Below are 26,650 nucleotides of genomic sequence, written 5' to 3' on the forward strand. Positions count from 1 at the left end.
TGCATTGATCTCCCAGGCTCATTGCAGGCGGAGCGTCGATTTTAGCCGTGAGGCTGGCGGCGCCTCATTTATCAGCCACGGCATGGGGTGCGTCAAAGGTTTCCCTGTATGGCGGACTTTCAGTGGATTCCTGTCCTTTTCCACAAGCTGCACCTTTCAAGGGCCCAGAGACAGGTTAGGGCACCACTTGGCAGGCAGGACTCTCAGCAGAAAGCCTTGGTACTGGCAGAGAGAAGTGTTTTTATCCCTGAGACTTCAACAGGAGGCAAACTCAGTTGAAGCCCCTGGAGAGTCTTCACCAGTGGGAAGTCACACAAAAGTCAGTCTTTGTCCTTTCTCAGACAGAAGCAGCTACTGCAGGCCAACTCAGCAAAGCACATGCATAGGGGCAGTACTTCTCCTCCAGCTTCTCCAGCTCCTCTCACGGGCAGAGGTTCCTCTTGGTACCAGAAGTAAACTAATTTTCAGGGGTTTGGGTCCTCCTTTTATACCCCTTCCTACATTTGAAGTAGGCCTAGTCCAAAGAGAAGTCTCTGTTGTTTTCAAGATCCTGCCCTGCCCAGGCCAGGCCCCAAACACACACCAGGGGGTTGGAGACTTCATTGTGTGAGGACAGGCACAACCCTTTCAAGTCTAAGTGAACCACTCCTCCCTCAGCCCAGAATGCCCATCAGGATATGCAGGCTACACCCCAGCTCCCTTTGTGTCACGGTCTGTAGGAGAGGTGCAAACAGCCCAATGTCAAACTGAGCCAGACATGGAATCCACAAACAGACAGAGCTGCAGAATGGTTTAAGCAAGAAAATGCCTACTTTTTAAAAGTGCATTTTAAAGCACACAATCTAAAAACCAACTTCACTTAAAGATACATTTTTAAATTGTGAATTCAGGGAACCTAAACTCCACATTTCTATCTGCTCCAAAAAGGAATCTGCAATTAAGGATATTTAAAGGCAGCCCCCATGTTAACCTGTGAGAGAGCTAGGCCTTGCAACAGTGAAAATTTAATTTGGCAGTATTTCACTGTTAGGACATGTAAGACACATAAGTACACGTCCGACCTTTAACATACACTGCATTCTGCCCTTGGGGCTACCTAGCACCTACCTGAGGGGTGCATTACATGTATAAAAAAGGAAGGCTGAGGCCTGGCGGGGGGCTACACTTGCTAAGTCGGATTGGCAATTTACAACAGACAGTGCAGTGGTAGGTCTGAGCCATGTTTACAGGGCTACTAATGTGGGAGACACAACCAGTGCTGCAGGCCCACTAGTAGCATTTGATTTACAGGCCCAGGGCACTTCTAGTGCACTTTACTAGGGACTTACTAGTAAATCAAATGTGCCAATCATGGATAGGCCAATGTACACATATAATTTATACAGGGAACACTTACACGTTAGTACTGGTCAGCAGTGGTAAAGTGTTCAGAGCAAACAAAACAGCAAAAACTGAGTCCAGCACACAGAAACAACCAGGAAAGTAGAGGCAAAAAGTTAGAGGAGACCACGCCAAGGATGCCAAGTCTAACAATCTAAAAATACCTTATCCAGTACCAAAAAAGTCAAACCTGTTAAGGTTTAACTTCAAGTTGGTGGTAACCCATTCGCAAATGGGGAGGGGTACCCAAGGAATGGGTGCCACAAACCACTGCCTACTCATTTTGCAAGTTTCTAAACGTGACTCACAAAAAGTCACAATTAGAGACTCTCAAAATGAAATGGACATACATTTGCCCTTTGGGCCGTCCAGGCTTTTCACGTCAATTGTTTTCATTCCTTTTGTGTAGAGTTTATTTACCAGTATTGCAGGTCCAAAGGGAACATTGTCTACCCAACACAGATAAATATGTTTTTGTCATGTCAGGGCAGTTCTTAGAAAAACATTAATGTTATTATAAAACATTACACTGCCCACAACTTCTCAAAGAGGACATTCCTACGCTAACCACATCAGGCAGACCGAAGGGGGTCTAGGGGTCCTCATCTCTCTAAGAATAAGCAACTTAAATGTTGAAGAGCTGTTGTGTACCACTTGTTACCTAATCTTTTAATTGTTATTTCCTGTTTATTTAGATGTTTTATTAATTAATTTCTATTTTAATTATTTTACAAACCAACCTATTGATTTAATTGATGATCTAGACCAATTATCACAGATTATCTTGAGAGTCACCCAGACAGGGATTCCATTATTTGGGTGGTTGACTCTTTAATATCCCAAACTGCCATCCCAGCAGCCCTGTGTCTGGGGTTACTGACTGGCAAGGAGAACATCTAGCGCATTTGACACACGCCCCATATGGGGTGCACTGAACCAGATAGTACTAAACAAAATCTACTTTTTAGCTCAGTTTTTTTTTAAGGAAGGCAATATTTGTCTTCCAGCCTTTTTTGGTAAAGATAAAGGTTCCACAATAGAAATGTATTTTGTTGTCATTACATAAAGCCACGTATATACAGGAATCGCATATTCTCTCTTCCAACATTAGGGATGATAATCCTGTCGCAATAAGTTAAAAATGTCCTCTGGTTAAAGCACAAACATTCACCTGCTCTTCTGAACTCCAGTTGTCTAAAAACAAAGGCGCCCGCATTAAATGGGAAAACCTGGACATTGCTAAAAGTATAATTATCTCAAAGCAAGCTGAAGTCATGTGTTGTTTATCTGAGGAGGCAAAGGCTTGCAATATCCTTGAAAGATTTGACAGCCTTTGTAAATTGGCATCTACCATGCTGGTCATCAAGAAAAATAAGAGGACCCTCCACCATTTACAAGGATAAACACTGCCTGAACAGCTGCTCTGAAATAGTTGAAAGAGGTATCCAAATTGTCACCTTGTAATATTAAGGATGTTAAGCAAGCCAGAGAAAACATGAGATAAGGGGTTGGGCATGGGAAGATCTACAAGCCGCTTCAGAACTCATGCACTCCAGGGCTTTCTGCAAAAGTTATAAATCAACCTGCTTTCTCAGAAGATAGACAGTCCAGAATAAAATGCTATGTTCCTGCTGAGGAGTGGGTTTGCCATTTTCCAAAACATTTTGGACAGAATAACACACCTCAAGTACCAGAGGATGCATTGAACCCTTCTCCTGTTGCTCTTTTAAACTTAAGCATTTCTATAAAAGTGTGTGCACTAGTAAGAGCTATATCAAAGTCCCCTGCAGGAATGGCACCAGACCAGATGGAGTATTTCTAGATGTTTTTAAACAAAACCCTACATTTTGGGCACCCCTGTTAACAAATGATTTCTGATCTGTGGTAACAGGCAATATCCCAAATTTCTGGAAAGAGACCATCATCATCCCAATATTTAAAAAGGGGGACAAAATAGCCCTTCAAAAGCTGGAAGGCTGGTCAGAGAAAACATTTTTGTCTCAGAAGAGCCACTTTACAGCTGAACAAACCTTGAACCTGCTCCTGTTATAATATAAAATATATTCATGCCAGTAGAGGTGCCCTCCTTATGGCATTTATGAACTTCTCAAGTGCTTCTGACCTGGTTAATAAGGGCACTGCAGCAGGGAAGCGCAATGAGGACAAGTAGTCAGTGGCAGGTGGTATGGTGAATTTGAATATATTTAGAGGTTTGTTTCAGGCAGTTCTGTTTTTTTTCGTAGATACGATGAATGTCTCTTTGCTTCTTCCTTTCGTCTTCTCGTTACAGGGCTCCCAGAAAGCGCATGTGGGAACAAGAGTGAGAAAAATACAGGTAAGTGGTCTGCCAACTTGCTATGTTTCTACTTCTCTCCTATTGTTATTCTTATTTCTTCTCTCTTCCCTTCTCTTTTTCCCTTCTCTGTATCTCTGTCTGACTCTCGTTCGACTTTCCTGTGTCCTGTTCTGGCTTCCTTCTCCTTTTTCTTTAGCTTCTTTCGTTATCTCTTCCTTGGCACACTTTGGGTTTCTTTTCTGCAGATGTTCCTGTTTCTCTTTCTCTGTTCTCCCTATTCACCTGCTTTCCTTCTTAGGGTGTCTGTCTGGGCCCATAGCTTTTCCTTATCTCTTCTTCCCCCCGAGCGGCTTTCTTTTATAATTTTATCATGCTGGTTACTGCTATCTAGCTCATATACCTTCTTCGGTACGTTTCCCCTTGTCGTGCCTCCTTCCCCTGGCCCTGGGTCGGATAGTGTATCCTTAGAAACCTCCTCGATTGTTCACAATGCAACAGTCTTTTAATCTGGGATCGTGTCCCTTCCGCTGTGCCGTGCCGGTACGCTACCTTCCCTCCATCACACCAAGTGAGAAAACACAGTTGTTCCCCTGTGTCTGTACTCCCTTCCACCCCCCCCGGTTTAGACTTGAAACGTACCTGGTGTGGCCACGCTTTTCCCTAAGCGTGGCCGGAGTTTGCGCTGGGCGCCTCCCGCAACGCTGGTTCCGTTCTTCGAGTCTCTGGCCAGGACTTCGGTGTGACGGGCTGCCGCAGTGTATCCTTTTTCTTTTTGGTCGTCTTCTTGTTCTTCTGGTCTCCTCCTCGTATGCTTCTCCTCCGGCAAAAAAAGCCTTCTCATCTGAACCTTCTTCCTTTGTACGCCCGAGAAGGGCGCGCATCCGCTTCCCCTGCTCCTCTGTACCCAGATGTAAAATGGGATTGGTCGATGCGGACTGTGCTTCCGGGTCAGAAGAGGCAGTGCCGGTATTCTCCTCCGGGCATGGTGGGTCCGCTTGCTGTAGCAACGGCCTGTCACAGGCACGTTATGGGATATGAGGGGCATGGCTGGTAAGGACTATGCTTTGATTGATCTTCGGAAGTGCTTGTGTTGGGAAATGACCGCACAGGCGCATTTTGGTTTCAATGGTGAATGCACCCATCCCTTCAACTGCAGAGGAGGTGTTAAACAATGAAACATTTTAATCCCCTTTTTAATTCCACTTTTATATAAATGCCCTTGAATCTGAGCTAGCAACTAGAGGCAAGGCCCTACCTATGGTTGGAAGCCCCCCAGTCCCCATTTTACTTTACGCGGATTATGTGGTTTCAATTGCCTGCACTGCTAATGGGTTGCAGTAGCTCCTTTACAACGTTATAAATGTATGTGGGAGCTACATTTAAAAATTAACCAGCATAAATCATGTATAATTATTTGAGGTCCCAAAAAAAGTTGCTTACGGAAACACAATATAGATGGAATTCTAGTTACCAAGGTGCAGACTTTTCACTATCTTGGGTTTTTGTTTGAAGATAATATGGGGTGGGACAAGCTCCTGATCCAGAGAGCCTGCAAATTTGCAAAGATAATTGATGCAATCTTCAAATTTTCTAAGAAACTGGGCCATGAGCCTTTAAGGAAGCTAATTTTGATGTATAAAAGCAAATGCTTTACCCAGGGTAACTATGGGGCTGATGTTTTGGGCTATACTTCCCATGGGAGATAATCAATTACAAAGAATAAATTCCTGTGAAGGCTGCTGGTATCCCCCAAGAGTGTTATTGTTCATCTGGAACTCTGGCTACCTTTTTTGGAGGATATAGTTAAGGCGGCACCCCTCTTCCTTTGGCTCAAGATCTGGCACACCAAATTCTCCTGAAGATTGCATCAGACAAGACCATATGGATTCTCTTCCCTGTTTAGTTTACGTGAGGGACCTTGGTCGGCCAAATTTGTTTTCCTCACTGAACGAAACTGATAAGGGTGAAATGCTTTTTTTTGTAAACACAGAAAGCGGGACAGACTCTCTAGTTGTCTCTCTATGAACATGGTTTTTCGTTACTTAGAGATAAAAACCTACAGAAGAAATGGAATTATATTTATCATGGATAATGAACCGTGAACATAGATTTTATTTGGCTTGTTTTAGATTGGGCACCTTGCACTTTCTGGTAGTTTCCCCTCAGCAGGGCAATTGGTGTTCTACTTTATCTCTTTGCCCCATGATAACATTTCCAAGCAATTGCTCACCCATTTTATGTTATTTTGTGGTTTTTGTTCATGTCCCAAACAGCAATATTTATGTCCATTATTGCGCTCATTTTAAGTCTGCAATCATTACATCTCTTTTTGCCGTATAGTCGTCACACCGTTATTAGTTATGTTCAACAAGAACATAGGATTAGAAGAGAGATTAATTTCAAGAATTCCTGAGAGCCTTGAGCCTATTAATCCTATATACCCTGGCATGAGTTCCCTATTTTGTTGTTAATATCCTATGCATGCTTGCCCAAATTTTTTCTTATGACTAGCTTGATACAAACCGATCAGGTTTCATGTGTGGTATTTTTACTCTGTATCGTGAACCACACCTGTTTCATTTCTCATGTGATTTTATGCTATTTACTTGATTCTATATATTTGTGCTTTTGTTGGTTTTTATCTTTTTATGACTTTTAGCCGAATTGACTGACTGACAAATCATTCATGATCAGACCAAATCTATACTTCCCCTTCTATATTTTCTCAATAAAATCATGTAGCCTTACACTCAATTCCACTGTCTTACTGAGTACACTCTTCAACTGCCCCTAATTATTGTCTAATTATTGTCTATAGTCTCTAAAAACACTGAAAACTGTAGCTCACACTCATGTCATTTCCTTCCTTGAATTAAGGGAATACTTTGTCAGCAGGACTGTCAGTCCTCACTAGCACTGCTGAAAGCAGTTCTGGGCACTAAGCAAGAATTCTAATTAAAAAAAGAATGTGAACAGTTCTGCTATTCTAATAGATTTCTATAGACTCCCATTAGAGGACATGATTAAATGTACAAATGTGTATAGTGGGTTGCTAAGCAATTCATCTAAATAGTTCTATCTAATTAACAAACCTCTTTGTCATCTCTGGAGGCAAAAGAAGATCCAGAAGCAGAATTTGCTTCTACTAGAAGGCTCAAAATTCATATAATCCCAATCCCAAAACCTGATGTCCTTAAAGGCAGCTTCATCATTCTCTCTCTTTTTGATTTAATAACCCAGTCATGCCCCCAGAGAACATTTGAAGACTCAGCTTTCTACTTTGTTTTAGGCATAACACATACTTATCCCAAATGCAAAAGTATAATCTTTGTACCGCAATCCTTTTTACTACCAGCGTATAGTTATCATTAGTGTCGTAAGTGCACTGACACTGGGGCCCAGGGTGATGGTGGGCAAATTGAACCATAATTATAGCTTGCTTTTACTGCTCTGCTATGGTTAGAGAAGCATTTTCACTGCTTACAGTAAAGACCATTTCACCCTTGTAATATCAATGTTCCCTAAGACAACCTAATTCCTTATTATTTCTTGATATGTTCCTCGCAAATCACACTAAATGCAAGCTTTGAACAGTTGCACTATACAAACCTAAAATAAATAAATAAATAAATAACTCTATTGGAGTTTGACATTTGAACTTCCTAGAAGCAAAATCAGGTAGTGTGCATTCCAAAAATATTAGCACCGAGCACAAATTTCACTAATTTTTAATTGAAACTCAAAACTCATCTATTCTGGTTGTTCCTCTATATCTCAGGATACAGCCCACTGATACTGGGACATACAAGGCATTTTTGTTACAAAGTGCTCTTTTTAGTGGGTTGTCTGATAGAATATTGATCCTAAAAATATGGTGTGGACAGATTGGGCAATTACCCCCGATCCACTCCCTGGGGGGGCATAAAGCTTACTAGGGGCCAAGGAATTAAAAAAGATAGTGGGGTTATGGCTACTAATCAATATGGGCATTGTTATGCTCCCAAGTGAAGGAGGTAACAGTCTTTCAGCTCTTCCCCCGGACACTCTTACCCCATAGCAAGCAAGAGGACATTTGATTATTTTGGGTTTTGGGCAATGAGAGTTTGTCAAACTCTCAAAATTGGCCCACTTGGAATGGAGAGGACTGCACTTTTTGGACTTTGGGACACTGTCATTTAGAATAATCTACGACACCTAGATACATCTGAAAACTAAACATTTCGGTGAGTCCGGGGTGGTGTGCTTCATATGCACCCCACTCCATTTTCCTACCCACAATGCCCTGCAAACCTCTTACTTTGCTTGAATTCACACATTTCCCCACATTTTTGTGATGGAACCTTCCAGAATCTTCAGAAATCCACAAAATTCCTACCACCCAGCATTGTCATATACTGATAAAAATTCTGCCCCACTTGTCAGACTAAAAACTTTTTTTTTCAAACTGCCCTTTTGGACCCGCTTTGGTTCCCCCTCAATTTTGACCTGTTTTTGGCTCTTCCCTGTCACGGGCACTTGGCCCACTTACACAAGTAAGGTATCATTTTTATCGGGAACTTTAGGTGGTAGGAAATGTGTGCCAGTGCTGCAATCCCACACAGCAAAGTGGGAAAATGTGAATTTTTTGCTAAATCTGACGTTTGCTGAGGATTCTGGGTAAGAAAACACTGAGGAATCCATGCAAGTCACACCTCCCTGGACTCCTTCGGGTGTCTAGTTTTCAGAAATGTCTGGGTTTGGTACGTTTTCCTAGATGGCTGCTGAGCCCAGGACCAAAAACGCAGGTGACCCCTTGCAAAAACAGGTAGTTTTGTATTTGATAATTTTGATGTGTCCACGTAGTGTTTTGGAGCATTTCCTGTCGCGGGCACTAGGCCTACCCACACAAGTGAGGTACCATTTTTATCAAGAGACACGGGGGAACACTGGGTAGAAGGAAATTTGTGGCTCTCCTCAGATTCCAGAACTTTGCAGCACCAAAATGTGAGGAAGAGGTGTTTTTTGGCCAAATTTTGAGGTTAGCTAAGGATTCTGGGTAACAGACTCTGGTGAGAGCGCCACAATGTACTGCATCCTGGGTTCCCCTAGGTGTCCAGATTTCAGAAATGTCCCGGTTTGCTAGGTTTTCCTAGGTGACGGATGAGCTAGAGGCCAAAATCCACAGCTAGGCACTTTGCAAAAACCATGTCAGTTTTTTTTAGGAAAATGTGATGTGTCCATGTTGTGTATTGGGGCATTTCCTGTTGCTGGTACTAGGCCTACCCACACAAGTGAGGTACAGTTTTTATCAGGAGCCTGGGGGGAATGATGGGTGGAAGGAAATTTGTGGCTCCTCTCAGATTTCAGAACTTTCTATAACCGAAATGTGAGGATAAAGGGCCATAAATATGAAAAAATGGCCTTGCGAATCGCAAATAGAGATTGTTAAGAAATCGCTATTTCCGAGTCGCAATTGGCCATGTAACAAAATTGCAATTCGGAATTAGCAATTTCTTTAAAATCGCTATTTGTGGTCTGTGAGGCCCATTTACCGAATTGCAATTTGCATTTTCGCAAATTGCGATTTTTTTTCGATTCGGTAGAAAATAGCAAATTGCGAGAAATTTTGAGAAAGCACACCTGGAGGAGCCTGATGACATCACAAGCAGGAAATGAGTCATCCCAGGCAGTTTCAGGTGCCACACCCAAACCAGCATCCTGAGAGAGAGCAGCCCAGCCACACAGAGCAGCACTCAGAAGGAGCTAGCACACCTGAGCAAGGATGGACACCCCAGCCCAAGCACAGGAGAAGGGAGAAAGAAAGCGCAAGCTAAAATTCAGCGAGCAGGAGCTTGAGGTGCTGACAGAGGAGGTAGTCAGGAGCCCTGACCGCCTTTTTGGAAAAAGCTCACTCCAGGTGCCTGAGAGTGAGAAAAGGAGACTATGGGTGGATATCCAATCAAAAATCTGCACAATTGGAGTGGTACAGCGCTCCGCAGAAGAAATTAAGAAGAGGTGGTATGACCTGCGGTCCCGTGCAAAGGAGAGGGTGGCAAGGAGACTGCAGGAGGCCAGGGGCACAGGAGGCGGTCCACCCACAGAGGCACCATCCACCCCATTAGAGGACCTAGTCGAGTCCACACTCCTCCCTGAAGCTTTGACAGGGGTCACAGAGATCGACACCTCCGGCACACCAAGTACCAGCCAAGGTAAGTGCAATATTGATTTCTAACCCCATATGTGTATGCACAAAAGCCACTTAGGCATTAGCAAGTATTGTTAAACATTGTGAGAAGTAGTCCAGTCCACATCTTAGAAGCAGCACAACAATGCATTATGGGAGTGGCAGTCCACAACGCAGAGCTAAAAGTAGCACACACAATGTATTTAAGTAGAGTGACACCCAGAGGAACACAACACACACAACACAGTGTAGAGAAGTACCTGTACCTTTATTACCATTGTCTGACCATAAATGTAACAAACATAACTGACATGCTGCATATTGTCGTTGCAGGTGGGCCAGGCCCAGCAGCCACAGCATCAGCACGGGTAGGCGAGACTGACACCCATCCGGCCTCCGATTCAAACACCAGTGGGTCTCTCAACATTGCGACTGTCCGACGCAGGTCCAGGGCACTGCCACTGCCTGAGCTCAGCAACGACTCAGATGAGCAGCAGGAAGGGACAATTTCCCCATCAGCAACAGGCAGGCGCAGCCAGATGCAGGAGGTCAGGTGTCAGCAGACCACAGCACCACACAGGATGGCGACAAATTCCGGGGCACAGCAGCATGAGGCAGGTGAGGGTCCCTCCTTATTTGGTGGGCTGGAAGCTGCTATGTTGCTGCAGCAGCGCCTACAAAACAAGAGGATCCTGGGATTAGAAAATAATTTGCGCAAACATAACAGCAACATGGTGGGCCTGCATCGCCAACTTGAGTCCCTCAATGCCAACATAGAACAGCTGCATGAGGGACAGGTGCAGGCATCACAGGACACCAGAGACCTCACAAGTGCTGTCCGTGAACTCTGCCAGGAGCTGCGCCATGAGAGGGTGAGCCAGCGCAGACAGGAGCGCAGATTTAGGAACATGGTTGGCAGCTTCTGTCGTTCTTCTAACAGGGTGACAAATTCAACTGCACTAATTGCCCGTCGTGCAGTGGCTGCGCAAGTGGAGGCAGCACACAGCAGCAGGGATGTTGTGAACAGACTGGTGCAGATCACCAATGTGATCGAACACATAATGGGACCGAGGTCAGCCACTCCGAGTGAGCTTGCACTGGGGGACACTGAGGACAGTTCCAGCCTCAGCAGTGTAGCTGTACCAGCATTGGACACCAGACGGCGCACTGCCAGGCACAGCACTGCCACTGAGGCGGACAACAGAGGTGCCAGTGAGGTAACTGGGCACCCGAGTGGTGTGCGTGGCCGCAAAAAATGACTGTAGCTGACAGTGGACTTATGTTTTCACTATGAGGTAATAGTGCATTACTCAGGTCCTTCATTGTTTTGAGTTTATCACTTAATCTTTTTTTGTTATTCCTCACACGAACATTACCTGACTTAAGGTAATACATTTATTTCACTACAGGTACAGTTGTCAGAGGATTTGTGTCATTTATACTCACGTCTGAAATGGTTGTGTGTGATGTTGGCACGCCTTTGCCTTCCCTCTGCTGCACTGGTCCTGTCTGCTGGATGTAGGGGTGGTATGGGATCATCATCCTCATCAGATTCAGTATCACATATTTCGACAGGTATGCCCGTGGTGGTAGCTATATTGTGCAAGATAGCACAAGTAGCCACTATTCCACATGTCGTCTCTGTACTGTACTGTAGTGCCCCTCCACTTTTGTGGAGGCACCGGAAGCGACTCTTCAGCAGTCCAAAGGTGCGCTCCACCACATTGCGGGTTGCCCTGGGTGCTGCATTGTATCTCAGTTCAGCAGGTGTTGCAGGATTGAGGTAGGGCGTCATCATGTAGGTGCGCACTGCGTAAGCACTGTCTCCTGGAAGGGACAGAGGGTATGATAAGAAGTGGGCCATCTGACATCAGCACGCCATCAATGCGCCATTGTATAGAGGGACAATACCTAGTAGATATCCTTCACCAAACTCCCCAGCTAGCAGTCTTGTGTGAATCCCGCTGTGGCGAAAGATGTACGAATCATGTGTGCTCCCTGGGTACCTGGCCACGAGATCAGTAATGATGTAGGAGGCATTGCATATCATGTGTATATTCATTGAATGTTGGTATTTCCTGTTGCGGTACACATACTCTGTGGCGGATGGTGGACAGATTGCCACCTGTGTCCCATCTATGGCACCTAGGATGTGGGGGAACTGTGCTATCTGGTAAAATTCAATTTTTGTCTGCTGTATTTCCTGTGAGGTGTGGGGGAATCTGATGTACTCGTGTAGTTTGCTCAGCATGGCGTTGATAAATGCATTGAAAAATCTGGAGAGGGTACTCAGTGAGACCCCTCCAGCTGCTGCTATGACCCCTTGATAGCTCCCTGAGGCGAGTAGGTGAAGGGAGCATAATACTTGCACATGGGTGGGTATGCTGTGAGTCCTTAGTGTTCTGCGCTGCAGTATGGGTTGTAGCTCAGCTATCAGATCAAGTATCATGGCTGAGTTCAACCTATACCTCTCATATATTTCCTCCTCTGTCAGGTTAAAAACTGTAATGCGCACTCTGAAAATGCGCTCCTCTCTCCTCCTCCCTCTCCTCAAACCTGCCAAGATCCTCTTCCTCCGCGCCATGACGTAGAGTGCAGCCATTGTGGAAAAGAGTCTGAGGCATTCTGGGCCTCTTTATATAGGTTGCACCTGGTTACCACCTGGTTTCAGTTAGTGGTATTTTGCATGTGCAAAATGCCATTCTGTGAAAAATCGCAATTTGCGATTTTTTTATGCATCTCTTTGCGACTTGGATTTTGCGATTCGCAATTTACGCCTCGCAATTTCTAACTGGAATAACCGAATCGCAAAATGCGACTCGCAAAATCATGTTGCAACGCAAAAAATTGAAATGTTTGCGATTTCTAATTTTTGGTCTCCAAATGTCTTTCATGCATCGCAGACCAATTTTTTGCACTCGCAAACGGCCGATTTTTTGCAATTTGCACCGTTTGCGAGTGCAAAAAAGTATCATACATCTGGCCCAAAGTGTTTTTTTGGCCAAATGTTGAAGTTTGAAAAGGATTCTGGGTAACAGAACCTGGTTAGAGCCCCACAAGTCACCCCATCCTGTATTCTCCTCGGTGTCTACTTTAGAAAAATGCACAGGTTCGGTAGGTTTCCCTAGGTGCGGGTTGAGCTAGAGGCCAAAATCCACAGCTAGGCACTTTTTAAAAAACACCTCAGATTTCAATGTAAAAATCTGATGTTTCCATGTTGTGTTTCCTGTCGCGGGCACTAGGCCTACCCACACAAGTCAGGCACCATTTTTATTGGGAGACTTGGGGGAACACAGAATAGCAGATCAAGTGTTATTGCCCCTTGTCTTTCTCTGCATGTTTCCTTCCAAATGGAAGAGAGAATGTAAAAAAGAAGTCTATTTGAGAAATGCCTTGTAAATCACATGCTAGTATGGGGACCCCAGAATTCAGAGATGTGCAAATAACCCCTGCTTCTCAACACCTTGGCCCTCATTCTGACCCTGGCGGTCCTAAACCGCCAGGGTCACGGGCAACGGAAGCACCGCCAACAGGCTGGCGGTGCTTCAGTGCCCATTCTGACCGCGGCGGTAAAGCCGTGGTCAGAAAAGGGGATCCGGCGGTTTTCCCCTGGGCCAGAGAATCCTCCATGGCGGCGCTGCTTGCAGCGCCTTTATGGGGATTCCAACCCCCTTCCCGCCATCCTGTTCCTGGCGGTAAAACCCGCCAGGAACAGGATGGCGGGAACGGGTGTCGTGGGGCCCCCTAACAGGGCCCCACAAAGATTTTCACTGTCTGCTATGCAGACAGTGAAAATCGCGACGGGTGCTACTGCACCCGTCGCACCCCTGCAACTCCGCTGGCTCCATTCGGAGCCGGCTTCCTCGTTGCAGGGGCTTTCCCGCTGGGCCGGCGGGCGATCTTCTGGCGATCGCCCGCCGGCCCAGCGGGAAAGTCAAAATGACCCCTGCGGTCTTTTGACCGCGGTGCGGTCTTTTGGCGGTTTCCGCCCGCCGGGCGGCGCCCGCCGCCCGCCGGGCTCAGAATGAGCCCCCTTATCTTGTGTCCATTTTGGAAAAACAAAGGTTTCGGTTGATACTATTTATATTTCACCAAATGAATTGCTGTATACCCAGTATACAATGAAAACCCATTGCAAGATGCAGCTCCCTTTTTGGCTCTGGGTACCTAGGGTTCTTGATGAACCTACAAGCCCTATATATCCCCACAACCAGAAGAGTCCAGCAGACGTAATGGTATATTGTTTTCAAAAATCTGCTATAGCTGGAGAAAAAAAAACGTGGACAGAAATGGCTCTTTTTTTTACCTCAAATTTAAGATTTTTTTTATTGCAGCTGTTACTTCCTGTAGGAAAACCTTGGAGCATCTACACAAATGACCCCTTCCTGAATTCAGAATTTTGTCTACTTTTCAGAAATGTTTAGCTGTCTGTGATCCAGAATTGGTTTTGCACCTATTTCTGAAAGTAACTGGAAGGAGGCTGGAAGCACACAAAATAGTAAAAATGGGGTATGTCCCAGTAAAATGCCAAAATTGTGTTGAAAAATGTAGTTTTCTGATTCAAGTCTGTCTGATCCTGAAAGCTTGGAAGAGGGTGATTGTAGCACCACAAACCCGTTGTTGATGCCATTTTCAGGGAAAAAACACAAGCTTTCTTCTGCAGCCCTTTTTCCCATTTTTTTGAACAAAATGTTTGCTGTATTTTGGCTAATTTCTTGGTCTCCTCCAGGGGAACCCACAAACTCTGGGTACCTCTAGAATCCCTAGGATGTTCTTAAAAAAGGACGCAAATTTGGCAGGGATAGCTTATGTTGACAAAACATTATGAGGGCCTAAGCACAAACTGCCCCAAATAGCCAAAACAAAAGGCCTGGCACCTGAGGGGGAAAAGGCGTGGCAGGTAAGGAATCGTAATAGTGACAAATAATGATTCATAATTTGTGATTCCTTAAATGAAACTTGAGCAGTGACTTCTTACGAATCCATTGGTTTTAAGAGAATTGACCCATGTATTAATGAGTTGGTTCTCAAAATACCAATTCGTAAGGGGTCATCAATATGCATGAGGTAGGTCGCAAATTGAGACCCACTACAATTGGCTACAATGACAGGCATGGTGTCAGCAGACCACCATGTCTTTGATTGATTTTAAATCTAGCAATTATTTTAATGCTGACCGTTTTCCTTAATGGAATACCGCATGCCTTTAAAAAGCAAAAACAAAAATGACAAAAACATTTCTAATATTCAGGTAGTGGTCTCATGGAACAATCACAGAGGGGAAGGGGTCACATTGGGCCCTTCCCAAAATAATAATGTTTGGCAACCTGATTGTGGTCACAAAACATTAATACAAAGTTTAAAGATTCAGTATTATTAGGTTGTGATGCCCTTAAAATGCCCCTTTCAAATACCTAATCTTTATTGATCTCCAGACCCAATTAGCGACTCAGTTGTTACGAAATCACTATTTGGGTGTGGTGAATTAAAAATGCCATTTTGCAGTCGGAAAGGCTCTGATTTTCCAATTCAGAACCTAACAGACAGTAAAATGCTTTTGTACATGATGGCCTTCTTTCTTCTTGTCATGTCACTCGTGCAAAGCCATCATTCACAGATTCAGAATACTTGGGCCCAGATTTAAGAGAAGTGGTGCTTCATGTTCTTCATGTTCTGAAGCACCACTTTTCTTGCAGCCCCTAAGGCCACCATGTGTGCACCATATTTAACATATGGCACACCATGGCGCAGGTTAGGGAGAATAGCGTCATCATTTTTGACGCTTTTGTTGTACTTTGCATGATAAGCCCCAAAAATGCTTCCACTGTGCCATTCTTGCAGGCGGAGTGCCAAAAACTGCCAGGAGCCCAAGGGAAGGAGGCAGAGGGAAGCAGAGAGCCTACACCACTGGGAAAGTGAAGGACGATGAGGACACCCTGGAGGGACCGGGTAAGTCCTTGTTTCTATTTTCCTTTTGTGCACACTGGTGCACAAGATGCCTGAAACTGCAGCTTTGGCTGCCTACAGCCCTGGCTTGAAATGAGGCCAGGGCCGTAAGCAGTGAAAGCTGCCGTTTGAGGCCTCTTGTGCACCGGCCTGCCCAGGCCTCTTGTGCACCGTCCTGCCCCGTGTGCAGTGCACACGGGGCAGGCTGGTGCACTGGCAGTTTTTGCTGCCTACAGCCCTGGCCTTAGTTCATGCTAGGGCCATAGGCAGTGAAAGAAAGCTGATGGTTCAGACTTGCAGTGCACATGGGACCGGCCGGTGCACAAGAGACCTAAAACGGCAGCTTTCACTGCCTATGGCCCTCTCCTGAATGTACCCGATCACGGAAGTGCTAAGCAAGGTCGGAAGCGTTAACCAGGCCCGACCCTGCTTAGCGCTTCCAAGATCAGGCTCATTCAGGACTCCACGGCTCACGGAACTCCACCTCTGCAGAATTCCCTGGAGTTTTTAATCAACTCCGTGGAATTCTGCAGAGGGGAACTCCGTGAACTCTGCTTAAGCCTACTGACATGAATAAATGTTTGAACTTTTGTTGGGCCTAGTAGGTCATGGAATTGCAAATATCCACTAACTGGGAGATTTACACTCATATAACTTTACAGAATGCTTGGGTAATATCATATGTGAATAAATAAATTTATGAGTGTATATTCATTTTTGGAGTCAAAAATCAATTCATTGGCACCTGTGAGCTGAACATTCAATTGTAAATGGTATCGTGAATTTGGTCTTGGTATGACTCTGTACCCTATTGTAACCTACAAGAAAGTCTTTTGTTTCTCCTACTAACAAGATTTTCAGCCTTGCTTATTTTGAATAAACTACTTTCCATTGCATGTGGTGTAAAGTGATTATTCAACTCATCTTTGCAAGTCGTCCAGGGATGACTTTTCAAAGGACACTATTTTGTATGTTGTTGCTTAAAGTTAATGATTGTTCAGAATAATAGAACACTCTTGGGAAAGAGTCTTGGAGCTCACAGAGGTTAGCTCCCCAGCATGTATCAACGACAAACCTCACGCAGGCAAACAACATACCAACCTGGTCACTGAACTGCAAATGAAATAACACAGTTATTGATTCCTGAGTATTGTATCTTGTGTTTTTAAATGATTGCAGCCTTACAAACATAATCAAATCATGTATGTTCTTTAAAAACTCTTAAATATAATCCCTGTAATCAAATATTTTAGCTAGTAAATAGAACTTAAAAAGCACTAATTCAGTAATACTGGCACAGTAAACATCCCAATATGGGTTCAGCCTGAAACCACCTCACCCATAGTGAAGAAGCATTTTTTTTCAATTTTGCACAGGCCTACAATAACAATAAAACAGCAACACAAATAAAATAATAAACAGACTAATAAACTCCTGTGCTGATTATGTCCAACTTGTGAAGGGCACCTATATGTTATGATGCAAGGCCAGGCATTGATTAGCATGGCAGTAATTGGGTTATTTGGATTAGGGTAGTTAGTGTAGACAACCACAACATCACATCTTTCATCAGAGGTGAGAATTTAGAGCAGTTTTGAACAGTGGCAGTGATGAGATTGTTCAGCCGTAACTAGGGAGTGAGTTTCAACATGGGAATCCCAGAAAGTTATGCAACTGGCCTCTTCCTCAGCCTTCGGGACCACTGTGGAGCCTGTTGCTGTGAGTAGGCTGTGGATGGCAATCCATTCACAATGGTAGTGTGAGCAGGTAGGTGATATGTGTATTTTTTGCAAATATCGCTATTTTTTTGTAGATAGTCAGTCAAGCTAATGTGAATGTAGTGAAAGGGATCTTAGAGAAGGATGCATGTGGAAAACGTTCTTCTCTTGTCTAGGGGAGTGATTTCATAGTGGGATAGGTATTAGAGAACATTTTTTCAATGGTCATTTTTTCTCATAGCTTGTGCATTGCCCAGGCTTCTGGCTGTGAAAAATGGAAATTGGGATTGATCTTTACATATTTTCAGTAGCTAGATTCTGGCTGGAGTAGCTGTATTGGATGTGAAAGTGCCATCCTGCTAGATGTCTGCTATCTGTAGAAGTCACTCTTGCATCAATTCTTACATTTTTATTGATGTGGAACACAGTTATTGAGTGGACCCCATTACCTAATGAATTGCATTACAGAGGTGTCTTAAGTGGGGACATATTGCCTCATGAAATTGAGGTTTAACACTATCTCTGTCCAGTAGATCAGGTGGACTGGATTTAGGTAAATTTCTGGGGAGTCTCAATTTCGGGGTACAATTTTTTTTCCCATAAACTGAAATTGAATTTGGAGAAATATTATGAGGGACAATTGAGTTTAACAGAATATTGAGCTACAATATTGTTAAAATGAGGGACTCAATCAAAGAAGAAGCTTCCGATGCTGCCCTCAAGTCATTTCCCCATTCTTTCTGAGTTTTGAATTATACCAGAAGATTATTCTATTGATGAACTCTTAAAATGCAAATCTGGTTTCCCAGATGACCCCTGTCTCCCTTATATTCTCAAATTGGCTGCACACTCGTTAAATCCTTACCTCAATATGATTTGGAACTCCTCTTTGAAATCCGGCATCTTCCTGGTTATCTGGAAACAGGCATTCCTGCTACCATTTTTAATGAAAGCAAATGCGGACCGGGCTGTGCTAAAAAACTTTAGGCCCATCTCACTTCTGCCTGCTGCCGCAAAGAACTTGGAGAAATTGTATATCACCAACTTTCTTCCATTATTAAGGCAAACAATCTGCTCCATGACACCCAGTCCGGTTTCTGTGCTGGATACAGCACAGAGACCACCTTGTTGGAAGTGCTGGAGTCCGTCGGTGGACAATGGCTCCGCTGCTATGGTGGTGTTGTTAGACTTATTGACAGTATTCAATATGGTGGCACACTCCACCTTGCTGAATAGGTTAGGCCTTTTTGGCTTTCAGGGCACAGTTCTGTCCTGAATTTCACATTCATGGAAGAGAGCTCCCAGCATTTTTCCCCCACACTTTTTCCTCCTCTTTCAAACCCCTGATTGGTGGGGTGCCTCAGGGCTGCGCACTTAGTCCTCTGCTATTCAGCCTCTACTTGCCGCCCTCACCACCCTTGTTGAATCCTATGATGTGAAGATTGTATCCTATGCAAACAACATGCAGCTGGTGTTCACATCTCAAAAACACTTAGAAGCGGCCTTTGTCAAGTTTAAAGACTGTCTAAAAGGCATAGTCAAAAGGATAGATTCAAACTTTCTAAAGTTGAAAATCGATAAAATCGAGGTTAACCTTTGGTGGCTGGCTGAATTGAATCTACACCCCGAACCAGCCTCTTAGGCCACAAATTTGGGGATCAGGTTTGACTCTGAGCTCTTCGTCCCCTCCCAGATCAGGCATATCTCTTCGATCTGCTTCCTGAAGCTCCGATCAGTCAGGAAGATGATACACCAGTTACTGACTGAGACCCAAAAGACTGTATTCCACGCTTTAGTGACATTACATTTGGATTATGTAAGCAGCCTTTATTTAGGTCTCCCCGCCTTTCTCATCCAGAGGTTACAAATCATAGATAATGAGCCCTGAGGCTGATCTGACAGGTCCCTTTTCCTCATGGTATCTCGCAGCATCTGAAGCAGCTACTGGGGCAAAAAGAATCAAGTTCCAGTGGCAAAAAGAATCAAGTTTAAGGCTCTGACCTTGACGTTCAAAGCTCATGGATTTGAGAAATAGACTGCATTGGTACCAACAGGAGAGATCACTGAGATTAAACCACCTCCTAATTATGCGTATTCTTAGGTTTGCCAAAGTCCATAAGGGTGGCCATTCTTTCTCAGCACTGACAGCTAAACTTTGGAACACCACTCCATTAAATCTTCACATGACTGAGTCAGAACACTGTTTCAGGAAAGAATAGAGAAACCTGGCTCTGTGACCAAATCTAGAGTTGACTGTCTGGCCTTACTCTCAGCCGCTTTGCTTCAAGTGCCGGGTGGCTTCTCTTGAAGCAGCCCTTTCCTGTATAAATGCTGCTGTTTGATTGATGCACTAATGAAACACACAATTAATTGGAGGAATTGGCTGATGAATGTTGACATCAGCAAAATGAAAAATGTGAGAAGGAATTACAAAATGAATTTGACACAAGATAAAAAAATTAATTGGATTTAATCACTTTTACCATGGCGTCCTACTGAGTCATCGTAAAGTTTAGCAGAGTGGCTTATCATGGCCAGTGAAGTTTGAATTGAACTGCTTTGGAGCTACCATATGTCACTTACAGAGACATTACAGAGGTACATATGTGGTCAATGTGCAAAATTGATACATTTGTGTATGGCAACCTTCCACATAATTAGGAAAGTTTAATGCCCTGAGGAAGTTCACATGTGGTGAACGAAACACGTTGGCTGTTTTTCTTTGGTATATTGAAGTATAAGAGCTGCGTTGGAGCAATGTATTTGGGTGAATCTGTGTTTCCCTGAATTCGGTTGGTGCCCCTCCATCTGTGATATATAGACATTCGACCCGTTTGGTTGCCCCTTTGGAGCAGCTGGTGCCTTGGTGGGGAGCACAACATTACATAATCTTTGGGACAAGGAGGAAGTGCGGTTGCCTTTGGCTCACTGCTCCAGTTGGATGGCATTTGCTTTAAAAACCCATATTAAAGAGTTTAATTGAAAAATTAGAGAATTGAGTAACTTCAGAAGGAAGGTGGAAGAGAGGGACAGCAAGTAAAACGAAAACTACAGAGTAAAGAAGAAAGATCAGTTAGTTATTCAGAAGCATAAGCAATTTTGGAGCTTTCTATTAGTAGAGGAACATGGAGGGAATTTATCGTATATACCTTAAACATGAGCTGGTCTTTATGCCTTTACTACAAATGTTCAGAAATTGCAAGAAGGGTCTGAAAGGTGATATGAGGAAGTTCATAGGTTGATTACAATTTCACAAATGTTGTGGACTGATTTGTATTCATTGCTTGAAATTGTAGTTCCTAGTGATTTGTAGTCTGAATGTAAGGTTGATGTTGCTTGGCCAAATGAAGAACCATATAGGACTGCATCAAATAATTCTCCTGAGGAGATACCTAACACATATAGACAGGTGACTGAACGTTTTGAAAAAGAAGGTGCCTGTAAAGGATATTAAGTGGGCAAAGATTTTGAAAAATTCACAAGAGCCGAAAGAGCCAGTGTATGCTTATTATGAGAGGCTTATAAAGATTTTCAAGAAGTAAGGTGGAGTTGGCATTCCAGAGAAGGATGGGTTGAGAGGATTCATTTTTGCTTTCATTATGGGTTAGTAATCATATTCAGCAAACTGAAATGTGCTGGCAGACAAAGAGCATAGATGCTATTTTAAATCTGGCCAAATATAGTAGTGATGGGTTTGATCCAAAACAACAGACAGAAAAGCTGATGGTTGCCCACATGAATCAATTTGAGAGGAGTGTTTAGTAACAATTGAAGTGCTTTGAGATGGGTTATGGGCAATCTTGAAATGTGGAGTAAACTGGATGTCTGAAATGCAAGATGTGAGAATGGCAAAAGGTGTGAGCTCTGGTCAAGCAGCAACCACAATCCTAGTAAAGGCGAGGCACAAGCAAACCCCAAATTGCCCTGTATTCTCCCCATGGTAGCTTGGCACAGAGCAGTCAGACTCAACTTAGAAGGAATGTGTAAAGTATATATGCAACCCTTCAAAGATTAAACTGTGAAAACACCACACAAGAAACCCCACACCAGATAAAGGAAAAATAGAGCGTATTTTAGTAAAGAAAACAAGACCAAAATGACAAAATTAGTAGAACTAGAGTTATGAATTTTCAAAGAATAAACTGCAAAATAGTGCCTAAGAGCATAAAGTACTAACCGGGGATATCTGGTCAAGCTTGACCATGTCAAGTCAAATGTTTGGGCAGACTGTAATGAAGTGCGGGTCAGGTAAAGTTTCAGATTAGTCCAGCTGAAATTGTACTTACTCAAGTTTTGTGCCAACAGTCCTGTTTGCATTGGAGAGGGTTACGAGCTCAATAGGCACACCAACATTCTAGTACCTGAAGAGCACCACTTGGGGGTCCAGAACTCACTGAAGACAGGCCCATGAACTGTTAGGGAGCCTTTCAGGTGCCTGAGGCTCAGATTAGGAGGCCAGCAGACTAGTTCTTAGAGTCACTCCGGGGTCCTGGGTTTAAGATGGGTTGTAGGTCCAGTTATTCCTCCCCAAGCAAGAGGGCAGCAGGTCAGAAGAGCAGGGCAGTAGCTCCTTCAGAGTAGCAGTGCAGCAGACTGGCAGTCATTGTAGCAGCACACCAGTCCTTCTTTCTGGCAGAGTATCCACAGATCCAGAAGAGTAATGAAGTGGTGGAGTCTGAGGTCCATCTTTTATACAGAGCTGTGCCTTTAAAGTTGGAAGAAATATCTAGAGGCATGCTTTTGAAGTGCACAGATGACCTGCCTTCCTGGCCCTCGATCCAGACTAACTACAGGGAGTATGCAGCTCTTCGTGTAGAGACGAGAAACACTCTATTCAGGTGTAAGTGAGACTGGGCTCAGCTCCTCCTTTCTTCCTGCCAGTGATGGCCCATCTAGCCACAAATAAGCCCCCATTGTCTGTGGCTATTTAGGAGGAATACATAAAGCCCACCTGTCAACTATTCCCAGTTATGTAACCAGAGACGGACGGCAGGCACCAAACAGCTAAGGCAAGAAAATGCCAACTTTATAAAAAAGGCATTTTCAGTATTGTAAATTTAAAATCTTATTTCTCTTTTAGGATTCCAGAGACACTAAATATGAACTAGTTATCTCTTCTGTTAGACTTTATATCCTTGGCGTGGTCTCCCCTAACGTTTTGCCTCTGTTCCCCAGGTTGTTGATGTGTTCTGGACTCTGATTTTGCTGTTTTTGTTACTCTGGGCACTTCAACACTACTACCCAGTGCTAAAGTGCAAGTGCTCCTTTACAAAATGTGTATGTGATTGGCTTATCCATGAGTGGCATATTTGATTTACTAGTAAGTCCATCGTAAAGTGTACTAGAGGTGCGTGGGCTTGTAAATCAAATGCGACTATTGGGCCTGCAGCACTGGTTGTGCCACCCACATAAGTAGTTCTGGAATCATTTCTCAGACCTGCCACTGCAGTGTCTGTGTGTGCAGTTTGTAACTGTAAATTCGACTTGGCAAGTGTACCCACTTGAAAGGGCCTAAACCTTCCCTTTTCTTACATGTCAGACAACCCTAAGGTAGGCCCTAGGTAGCCCCAAGGACAGGGTGCAGTGTATGGTTAAGGTAGGATATATAGGTGGTCATTCCAAGTTTGGCGGGCGGCGTTTGCCGCCCACCAAACTTACGCCGCCACTTGGCCACTCCGCGGTCAAAAGACCGCGGGGGCCATTCAGACTTTCCCGCTGGGCCGGAGGGCGCCCGCCAAGGGAGCGCCCGCCGGCCCAGCGAGAAAGGCCTTGCTACACAGAAGCCGGATCCGAATGGAGCCGGCGGTGTTGCAGGGGTGCGACGGGTGCAGTTGCACCCGTCGCGATTTCCACTGTCTGCTATGCAGACAGTGAAAATCATGCTGGGGCCCTGTTAGGGGGCCACTGCACTGCCCATGCCAGTGGCATGGGCAGTGCAGGGGCCCCCAGGGGCCCCACAACACCCGTTCCCGCCATCCTGTTCCTGGCGGTAAAACCGCCAGAAACAGGCTGGCGGGAAGGGGGTCGGAATCCCCATGGTGGCGCTGCTTGCAGCGCCGCCATGGAGGATTCTCCCAGCCAGGGGAAATCCGGCTGGGCGACCGCGGCTTTACCGCTGTGGTCGGAATGCCAAATGAAGCACCGGCAGCCTGTTGGCGGTGCTTCCGTCGACATCCACCCTGGCGGTCTATGACCGCCAGGGTTGGAATGAGGGCCATAGTAATGTGTTTGACATGTCCTAACAGTGAAATATTGCTAAATGTGTTTTTCACTGTTGCAAGACCTGTCCCTCTCATAAGTTAACATAGGGGCTACCTTTAAAACTGATTGAAGTGTAGATTCCCTTTGGGAGCGGATGGACATGTGGAGTTTGGGGTCTCTGAGCTCACAATTTAAAAATACATCTTTTAGTAAAGTTGATTTTAAGATTGTGTGTTTGAAAATGCCACTTTTAGAAAGTGAGCATTTTCTTGCTTATACCATTTCTGTGACTCTGCCTGTTTGTGGATTCCCTATTTGGGTCAGTTTCACAGTTGGGCTGGTTGCACCTCACAGTAGACAGTGACACAAAGGGAGCTGGGGTGTAGCCTGCATATCCTGATAAGCCATCTGTGCTAGGAGGGAGGGGAGGAGTGGTCACTCACACCTGAAAGGGCTGTGCTGCCCTTACACAATGCAGTCTCCAACCCCCTGGTGAGTGTCTGGGGACTGGCCTGGGCAAGGCAGGATTTCACATTAAAAAGAGGCTTTACTTTGAAGTAGGCCTACTACTTCAAAGGAGAAATTGGGTATGAGAAGGGCACCCAAAACCACAGACTTTAGAATACTTCTGGAAACAAGAGGAACCTCTGCCTGGAGAAGAGCTGAAGAGTTGAGGAAGAAGAGCTGCCCTGCCTGTGACTGTGCTTTTTGGAGCTATCCTGCAGTTGTGGCTTCTGCCATAGTAAGAGGGCAAAGACTGGACTTTGTGTGCCTTCCATCTTGAGAAGAACTCTCCAAGGGCTTGATTTAGAGCTTGCCTCCTGTTGTTTGAAGTCTTAGGGACAGCAAAGACATCTCTCTGCCAGCACCTGGAGTCTCTGGAGAGACTCCTGCTCTGCCCTGTGGTGCCCATCCAGTTCCTGGGACCCTGAGAGGAGAAGCTGGCAGCCTAAGAGGAGGAAATCTACACACAGAGCACCATGCGGGGAAAAGATCGACGCAACTCCGATCTGCGGGTGAAGAAACGACGCGCCACCGGCTCCGCAGCTGAAAATCAACGCTCGCCTGAAACGTGACCGAAGAATCGATGCACGGAGCTGGAGAAACGATGCGCAGCATTGCTGACGGAGGGTGGGCCATCGTAACCCGCGCTGCGTGGTTTTCGGATCATCGTGCGGCTGGATTTCCGACACAAGCACCGCTGGGCATGTAAAAACAACATAAGGCCTGCCCGGACCTGAGAGTGCTGACCGGATCGACGCCTCGCTCTCCTGCGGGGATAAGAAACAACGTGCCCGACCCGGCGAAAGCAGAAACGATGCAAGGTCCCACTTGTGAGTGAAATCAACGCATCGCAAGCCCTTTTTGACACACACTCGCCCGTGCAGGGTTATTTTTGACGCACCCAAGGTACTTTTTCACGCTAACAGTTATTGTATTGTGTGTATATGAAACTACTTAAAGACTCTTTTTGCATTTTTATTATTAACTTGACTTGTGTATTGTGGATTTTTTTCGTTTTGGTCTTGTTTTATTTAAATAAATATCGCCTATTTTTCTAAACTTGTGTTGTGTCATTTTGTGGTGTTTTCATTGAGTTACTGTGTGTGTTAGTACAAATACTTTACACCTAGCACTCTGAAGTTAGGCCTACTGCTCTGTCAAGCAGGGGTTAGCTGAGGGTGATTCTCTTTTACCATGACTAGAGTGAGGGTCCTTGCTTGAACAGGGGGTAACCTGACTGTCAACCAAAGAACCCATTTCTGACAGAAAGTAAGTAATTTATCCTGGTCATCACATTGAAAAAGTTGCAAGCAAAGTCTCAAAAGGAACACATTTCTGCAATTATGAAAAAGATGTCTCCTACCACCTGAAGAGAGATGAGGATGTTCCTAGGAATTGTTGGCTACTGTTGTCAGTGGATTCCAAACTTTTCCTTGATTGCAGAACCTTTAATATGGCTGACACAGAGTAGCTTAAAGAACCCAGTACTATGTGACGGAGAGTGTTCAGAGGCTTCCTGGATACTGATAGAGTTTATGTAACATGCCCAGCCTTGAAATTACTGATTTTAATTTGACTTTCTTTCTTTTCGGTCACAAACAATTGTGTGTGTGTTGTTGATTCTTATGTGAAAGCATAGTAGAACCATGAGACCGGTGGCTTACCACTCAGCTGTACTGGATCCAGTAGCTGTAAGGTTGTTTGAAATTGTCTGTAGCTGTTTGCCTTGCCATTGAACAAAGGGAGGGCATAGTTATAAGCCATACTTTAATTGTATATATCCCACACTCTTTCAAGATCCTGTTGACGTGCACAAGAACATAGCATATGACAAACAGCAGATTTGATATGAGCAAGTCATACAGGCAGTAGAGAATATTTTGATTAAGTAGTGTAACTTCTTGAATCCAGAGACGTTGCTTCCAATTCCAAACAAATGTTGTAAATACAGGGATAAAATTTGGATGATTATGAAGGAAAGCATGAGCATTATTGCATAGCAGTTACAAAGTTATGTAATGAACTAAGACTAGATATCAAGCAGGCCCCTCTTTAAAAGGCTGATCTGACTTTGTTTGTTGATGGTTATTGTTTGAAAGACCAATATGGAACACTGAAGTTTGCCAAAGAAGTGTCTTCCCTTTCTAACAATTCTTGACGCATTATATCTGCTGAATGTAACATCAGCACAAGTAATACAATTTGAATGTGAAATTGTATACGGACAGCAAGTATAGGCTGAAAGGGGTGCATGGTTTTGGTCAACTGTGGTCACAAAGGGGATTTAGTGCATCCTCTGAAACTCCTATAAAGAACAGTCACTGTTTACCTGGTATGTGGAAAGCAAAACAGCAGTCAAATGAGATTACTGCAGTCAAGTGTGCTGCCCATACAGCTATAAAATATATGGTAATCCTTGGAAATAAATATGTGGATCAAATG

Source organism: Pleurodeles waltl, chromosome 8, assembly GCF_031143425.1.
Source record: "Pleurodeles waltl isolate 20211129_DDA chromosome 8, aPleWal1.hap1.20221129, whole genome shotgun sequence".
Classification (NCBI taxonomy): Eukaryota; Metazoa; Chordata; class Amphibia; order Caudata; family Salamandridae; genus Pleurodeles; species Pleurodeles waltl.